We start from the raw sequence: 8,094 nt of genomic DNA, 5'->3' as shown, positions 1-8,094 counted from the left end.
CCTCTGTGGTGCTGATACCCATGTCCAAATCACCAACACTAACCTTACTTGAACCATTAGCTGCTATGGCAGCATTAATCCGTCCTCTATCCTTGGACTTCTAGCACATGATGCTTTCCTCAGTCTCCCATGGCACCCTTGCTCCTTTCTTCAGAATCCTTTGCTGGTTCCTTGTTATCTCCCCGACTGACCTCTCAGCGTTGGGGGCCTCAGGCTCATCCCTGACCTTACGCTTCATTAACACTTCCCAAATGTTCTCATTGAGTCCTCAGATTTTACCTATTCCGAGGACTCCCAAAATTCTATTTCCAGCCTGGACCTCTCCCCCAGGCCCCAGACTTCTATATCCGGTTCCAACTTGGGTGTCTAACAGGCAGCTCAAAGTTAACATGCCCCCAAATGGATTCCCAAGTTCCTCCCTTCCCGTCTGCTTTTATTTAAGTCTTCCTCACTTTACCAATTGCATCTTCCAGTTGCTTGAGAAAAGAAAAAAACTTTAGGAATCAGCAAATATCTGTCAGTGCTCCCTTCTAAATGTGTCTAGAACCGGACTACTTTATTTTTTCAGTGCTACCACCCTGGACTGAGCCTGTCTTCTCTCTCTCTCTTAATATTTATTAATTTTCAGAGAGAGAGAGAGAGAATCCCAAGCAGGCTCTGTGCTGTCAGCACAGAGACTGGATGCAGGGCTCCAACCCACAAACCGTGAGATCATGACCTGAGCCAAAATCAAGAGTCAGATGCTTAACCGACCCAGCCACCCAGGTGCCCCCTGTCTTCTCTTGACTAGACTATTTCAAAAGCCTTCTAACCAGTCTCTTGAAGTGCGCAAAATGAAATAAAACTTAAAAAAAAAATCTGCTTTGGCCCTATCAACTATCACCCCAATTCAGTCTCTTGGCTGAAACCCTCGGGCCCTTTAGGCTAGTCTCTACAGCCGTCTGAAATGTCAGATCATGACTTTCTCTGCTGAAAACCCTTCAAATAGTTTCACATCTCCAGTGGAGTAAAAACCAAAGTCCTCACTGTGTTCTATTTGGCCCCCATTCTCTCCTTCTCTCTCCCCTGTCCCCTCCCTCAGTGCATTTGCCTTGCTGGACTCCCTGTTGTCCCACCTCAGGGCCTTCATCCTTGCTGTTCCCTCTGCCTTTCCATAACACGAAGCCCACAGCACGCTCTTTCTTCAAGCAGCTTCTCCTTGCAGGAGTGCTGTAACAACATCTTCCGTTCTCTCCCCTCCTTAGCTTCTCCATAGCACTGGAAACATCCAATGACATATATGTGCTGGTTTCTTTGTTTACTGGTTGTCTCAGGAGCAGGGACTGTTTCGTTCACTGGCCACCACCGAGAATAGCGAATAACAAAAATACAGCTTTTAGCAGAAACAAGGCTTTGTGAAGAGTTGAGGAAGTGGTCGTAGAAAGCAGACGTAGGGTTCCTCCGGGAAGAGAGCCGAGACCGACAAAGAAGGGCTGAGCACCAACATTTAAAGTGGCAGGGGCAAGACCTCGCGTCCTCCGCTGCTGCTGTTTTTTCTCGGCGTCCCCCTCTGCTTCGGCCTAGGGGCCGACTCCGGTGGCTCGAGTCCGCCCGGCCGCCCGGGGGCGCCCGAGGCTGAAGGGGGCGTTGCGGCACCGCCCGACGTCGCGCCCTCGGCGGCTGCGCAGTGCGTACGTCAAAGCCGGGCTCGGGCCGGGAGCGGGGAGCGGCGCGGCCTGGGAGAGACTGAGCTTCCAGAAGCCGGCTGAAAGGCGAAGGCGAAGGCGGCGCCGGGCCCCGCAGCAGCAGCCGCAGCCGCAGCCCGAGCGAGCGAGCGCAGCAGTGCGGCGGCCGCCGCGGGAGCCCCTGGGCCGCCGTCCGCCCGCTCAGCCGCCGCCGCCGCTGCCGCGGGAGCCCGTCGCCGGGAGCAGGAGCAGGCGGAAGACAACGGAGGGGCCGAGCGCCCGTGCCGCCCCGCGGGGACCGAGCGAGCAGCCCGAGGCGGCGGCGGCCGAGGACGGGGACGGCGACGACGCGGAGGCGGAGAGGGAGCCGCCCGGCCCAGCCCCGTGAGTGACCCCCGGCCCGGCCCTGCTCGCGGCGCGGACGCCCTCCCGGCTTCCGCCTGCCCCGGCCCGTCACCGGCCCCGGGCTGCCTCCATTTTCTCGGGTGGCGGAGGCGGCGGGCCCGGCTCGGCCCGCCCTCCCGGCTGGGCTCGGCTCGGCTCGGCCCGGCCCGGCCCGGGCCCCTCGCGGAGCCTTCCCTCCCTTGCTCTCGCCGTCGCCGGCGCGGCGCCCAGAGGCCTGCGGCCGGAGCTCTGGGAGCCCGGTGCTCTCCTGCCACCCCTCCGCGGTTCTCTGGCAGGGATGGCGGGTGGGGGCGGCCGCGGCCGGAGTCGGGAGGGCAGGGAGGTGCGGGCCGGGCCAGCTGTCACTCCCACCGCGCACGGGCTCCTGGCCCCTGGTAAACTTCCTGTTATGGGGCGGCAGGCAGCATCTTTGTGATCTTCATTTCGGGAAAATGCCTAACTGACTTCTGGTTAGGAATTGTGCGGCCAGAGCGTTCCCGAGTTCGGTCGAACCAGGCTGACCGCTGCACTGCGTGCAGGTGCCTTAGTCGGTCCGCGCCGGAGGGATTCAAAGGTGAACAGGGGCCCACGGTCCCCTCCCCCGAGGAGCTCACTTTCTGGTGTGGGAGATAAGACCAGTACACAAATAACCTCGGTACCAGGAAGGAGGTGATAAGTCCTGTGAAAGAACTACAAAGTGCTAGGAAGGCACCCAGGGATGACCGAACCGATCGATCACTTCCGCCTAGCAGAAATCTGGAAGGCTTCCTGGGCGAGGTGGTGCTAAGCGGAGTCTTGAAGGCTTATGGGGTTTAGGAGAGGACGGCTGGGCAAGAGACGGTATGTGGAGGGGCAGCAAACTAGAGGACAAAGATAAAAAGGCATAGTCTAGAAGTAGTGGATAATTAAGTTGCCTATGACCATGTTGGGCAGTTAAGGGTAGGCTAAAGAGGTATTTGGGGACCAGATCCATGAATACTGTAGAGGAGCTGTTTGAACGGCATTCTAAGGTAAACCTGGAGCTCATTTCTCAGTGACTCATGGGCCCGGAAATGTAAGCTAGGAGATACTAAAGGCGTTCTTGTGAAAGAAAGAGGAGGCCCAGTAAAGAATTGACATTCTGTGCCTTGAATATAATGCAGTTTGAGATCGATTTTGACAGCTACAAATAAATTCATGTTCAAGCTAAGAGAAGTACCTTTTGCAAAAAGCTTCACTAGATATCAGGTGCTTAAGAGGTATTGGAAAGATGTGTATAAAATAAGGTTGTCTGCACCTAGGCATTTCTGTAGGCAGTTCACTAAGATGCATCAAAACTTCTTCCACTGTGTATTATGAGGTGGCTACGCTTTGGAATTACTGAGCTGATCATAACGTCTTTGAAGTGGCATTTGTGTAAAGCAATCTAAATTGATATTTAAAAAAAAAAATCAGATTGTTACTAATATTCTGGGATGGCAAGTTGGACATAGAACCTATTTAGAAAAAGGTAAACATTCCTTTATTAGTTTTTAGTTATGAAAATGTAGGAGAGTGAGACGTGAAAATCTAGTGTGATTGTGTACATTTTTTTCCCAAATTACTGGCAAATAGCTGTATTTGAAGTCTGGAATATGATCTGTTGAAGAAGCTTAGGACCCGTGTTGGTTTTGTAAACACTTACTTGTTTGCTTATATGACAATTGAATGTCAACTTTTTCAGTTAAAAAAACTTGTAAAATGCAGTTAAGTACTAGAAAATTTTTTAAAATTATCTTCTGTAATCTTAACCATTTAGATTTGGTTACTGTTAACATTTTTGCATATTTTCTTTTCAGTCTTTTTGTGCTTGTTTTTTCTTTGTGTGATGAAATAAAAACTGCATATATATATAGAGAGAGAGAGAGACAGAGAGAGATTTTATTAAAATTTTTTGTCATTAAATATCTTTATGTAAAAATATTTTTACCCAAGTAAGGGAAGTCTTAAATGTATTTTTTTTTTTTCTGACAAGTTTCATTATTTATCTCAGATCAAATGCAGTAGTCATGCTTAATAACTGCTACTGTGGGCAGAACTTTTTCTAAAGGCGTTTTGTTTGGAGTATATTTATTAACTTCTTTGTAGGATTTGGATCCTATTGTTGAATAAAGAAAGATTTTATTATTTGGGGTGTGTGTTGTCGTCAGATATGGAAGAGATCACACATTTCTGCTGTATGAGTGTATGAATTTTTTTAAAAGGCACTATAAAAAGATTATTTTCTTAGCTGGTATAATATCTCCCTTACACAGTGATACACTCCCCATCCCAGCACTGCCTCCCCCCCCCAATAGTCTTTATGCTAGGTGTGTCCATATAAGTTAACTACTTTTTGATCATGATATCACAGAGATTTAGTCTGTATATATTTAGTTCTTCTGTTGGTGTTCTTTAGTAAAATACAGAATTTGGTGAAATAATTTGCTGCTATAACAAAAGGGACTTTTTTTTTTTTTTTTTTTTTTTTAAATTTCAAGACCCTTCAAGTTAGTTCCTTTGCATTTCAGACTGCAGGTTCTCATTTAAAACAGTTTTTTTTTTCCCCCTTTTGCTTTACATTCTAAAATGTATTAATGAGGACTCTGCTTCTGTTTCATATAAAGTGAGATGTTGAGTTGGGTTTTATAAATTTTCATAAAGTTAATATAAAAATAGTTTAAAAAGTCTAATGTAAGTATGGGGTTTTGTTTTATAACTTGGTTTTATTTGAATCTTTATTTTTATATTCCAAATGTATATACCACAAAGCACCCTTTATTACTTTTGAATATTTACTAAAGTTTTTTTCTTTTGATCAACTTTGGTAAGTTGCAGATTTCTGTAATTACTGCCACGCTTACCAAAGAGTCTTTTTTCCAGGAGGGATTGATTTCTGATCATTCCCGGTTTTGCCATCTGCCGTAAAAATACAGACAAATCCAAATCCACACCCAGCACACAGAATATAAAATCCAGTATAGGGTAAAATTTCACTTCAGGAAGTGTCTTCTGGTTACCTTTCTGGTGGTATTTCTGTTTTAAAAATCCATTTTCTTTTTTTCCATGGCTCCTTTTGATTTGGAATTTCATGGATGTTGTCTGGTGTTACAGAAATAGGAATGTGTTAGGTGGATTAGTATGGATCATAGCAAAATGGTAAAACTTTGTTGTGTTATCAGATTGTGGGAAAGAGCAAATCTCTGAACCTCCAGGTGAGGTTGCTTGTGACTTGTTTTATTATTACTGAGGTGTGAAGATCTTGTATTTGTGTGAATGCAGATCAAGCCAAGTAGCCTAAAAATGGCATAAAGATTTAGTCATCAGTCTATAGTTTGGTTGTTACTGGAGAGAAGCCTGGTGTCGGGGCCATCCTTAATTAAAGGAGGAACTGAGCTGTACGAGCGCTCTTCCTTTGTGTGTCTCACCCTTCGATGCTATCTGACTGGACCCTCGTCACTGCCTTTATCAGTCCAGAGCATGGCGGCAGAGCAAAGTGAGTCAAGCGTTTCCACCGCCAGCGTTTGTGGAGTAGACCCGTCCGGTGGTAAGCGTGAAATGTTTGTTCTGCTTCTGGTTCTCAGGCCTTCCAAGGATTGGGAGCAGAGTTACTATAGAATGGGTGACAGATGCTAGACTGATAGTGATAAAATGAAGCTTAACAGGTGGTTGCCATTAGCATTTTGTTTTGGGATTTGTGTGTGTGCATATGTGTATGCGTCCTTCTCTACCTTCCTGAGCTTCCTGGCTCCACTGTGCTGTTAACTTCTCTCTTGAGATACAGGGGGTGAGGGGATGGAGGAGTTGTGCCTTATTAGCATCTGTGATGTTAAGCTGGCAGAGGAAGGAAGAATGGCATGCGGAGAATTGCAAGAGGTCAGTCAGGTGTAAAGTGGCCCCAGAGGAGGGAGGTAGACGCTCTGGCCATTTCATTGGCAGCGTCCGGTACATACCTATTTGCATGATTCTTAATACACAGTGTCTAACTTCACACTTTGATACTGAAAGTATAGTGTTGTATATTTGGGTTTGTTTGTTTGTATGTATATATGCATTTCCATATGCGTAGTTACAAAGACTGAGAAAATCTAGTTAACCAATGTTTAGTGGCAGTCTCATTTTTTTTTTTTAGAATTGTTCCCTGTGAACATTACTCAGAAGATCAATTGTTGATGACTAAGGAAGTGTGATCATGTTAAAGCATCACATTGCTTTGACTATTTTGATGAAATGTTTGAGAAACAAAATATACATTTTGTTGCTTGATCTTAATTAAGTTGCTACTTTATAACTTCGTCTAATAGCTTGGTCTTATAGTACCGTTAACGTGTTACTCATGGTTCTCTCCCTCCACAGTGGGTTCTGTATCAGCTGTATCTGGGCATGAGGAAGAAATAGCATGAGCACATTTCTTTTTACATGCCTATAGTTAAGGCCCACTCTGGGATTTATGGAATTCTGAGAGGCGGTATTACTAGTGGTTAAAAGCACTAACAGACTCCCTGCAACCAGACTCCCTGGATTGTTGAACCCTCGCCCATCCTGCGGGCTCTGTAACTTTAGGCAAGTTCCTTGACTTCTCTGTAGCTTAGATTTCTTGGACAGGTGTAATATAGCCCATGTGTGAGAAAACCATAGGGGGATTAAATTAGGTACCGCATCTCAAGTGCTCAGAACAGGGCCTGGCGAATAAAAAGCACTGGACACAATAAGTTTTGTGATGATGCTGATGCCAAACTTGTTGCAGGGGGAAGAAACCTGAGCATTTTAGAGACCCTGCGGTCAGAATAGTTCTTTCTGCAGACGGGAACACAGGCCCACTATAACTAGAGTCGTGTGTGGCTAACTTTGAGCAGTAACCCGTGGGGCTTTCTGCAAAGTGGAGTCACTTGCTCAGGGTCCTGTGACTTACTAGACACAGGGCTGATCCTGGAGCCTGGCTCTGTTCATTCTTTATCCAGTTTGCTTGAAAGAAACTAAGTTTTATACTTTATGCAGCACTGTCTTCTTTAAACCTTTTCACTAACATTTACAAAGATTGTATTCACATATTACATGCTCTTTGGCACGTAATCCCTTTTAAAAGGTGTGTGTTCATGTTTAAAATTGTGATGCAGCTGGCAAGTCTTAGGGGGTGGTTGTATGAAGTTAAAAGTTGGAATAGACGACGAATCAAGGGAAATGGACAAAATAGATCAGGGGAGAAAATTACCATTTGAGTACCATTGAGTGTTGCACAAACCTCTGAGGTAGGTAGTGTTGTCCCCTAGCATCATTACAGATGGGAAGTGAAAGTTGAGGGCCTTGTCCAAGGTCGCACAGGCACTGCACAGTTGAGCTAGCATTCAAACCTAGATTTGCCTCACTTCAAAATGTGTGCTCCTTGGAATGCGGTATGACTCTCAGTTTTGTTTTCTTCTACAGAGTCTTAGTTTTTTTGCTGACCATTCTTGATTTAGTACTTTAGAATTAAGTTTGTAAATATAGCCTAATGAGGCTTTTAATAGGTTTCCAGACAGTAGCCACCTGTTATAATACAAAATGAGATGGTTTGTTCTACATGTTCTGGTTGTATGGAGTTGTGAGTTGATTAGTGGTTTCTAGTTTTAGTTAGGCCAGTAGGTGGTGTTTATTTTTCATGGTAGCCTTGTAGAGAGATGGGAGGCCCTTGTTACAGCGGGCAACACAGAAGCCTGGGCATTGGAAGGCCTGGGCTGGGTCCTGACTCAGTGTCTAATCAGTTCACTCTGGGCAAGTGATTCCACCTCTCGGCCTTTCCAGTCATGCCATTGTTACGCTAAGAGGATCAGACTGAGAACCCCTTGTCTCTTTTGCTCTTTTTTTTTTTTCCCCCCCTCTTCATTTTAGTGAGAGGGTGGTAGGGAGAGGGGCAGAGGGACAGGGAGAGAGAGAGACAGAGAATGAGAATGTTAAGCAGGCTCCACACTGAGCGCGGAGCTTGATCCCGCAAAATCAGATGGATACTCAACCGACTGAGACACCCAGGTGCCCCTCTTTGGCCCTTATTTTCAGTGATCCTATGTGTAAA

General features: G+C 46.1%; 1 protein-coding gene across 1 annotated transcript in view; it reads left to right on the top strand.

Annotated features, from left to right (window-relative positions):
• Window positions 1-1,942: 1,942 nt before the first annotated feature.
• The window catches only part of CAB39 (calcium binding protein 39), an 87,771-nt gene continuing 81,619 nt past the window's right edge, over window positions 1,943-8,094 (top strand). The window contains exon 1 of the mRNA XM_053903832.1: window positions 1,943-2,048. The gene's annotated coding sequence lies outside the window, so the exon portion shown is untranslated. The remainder of the gene's footprint in view (window positions 2,049-8,094) is intronic.

The sequence above is a fragment of the Panthera pardus genome, unplaced genomic scaffold, assembly GCF_024362965.1.
Source record: "Panthera pardus isolate Hobbes unplaced genomic scaffold, ASM2436296v1 HiC_scaffold_10, whole genome shotgun sequence".
In the NCBI taxonomy this organism is placed as follows: Eukaryota; Metazoa; Chordata; class Mammalia; order Carnivora; family Felidae; genus Panthera; species Panthera pardus.
This window is presented reverse-complemented; position numbering and strand designations above follow the sequence as displayed.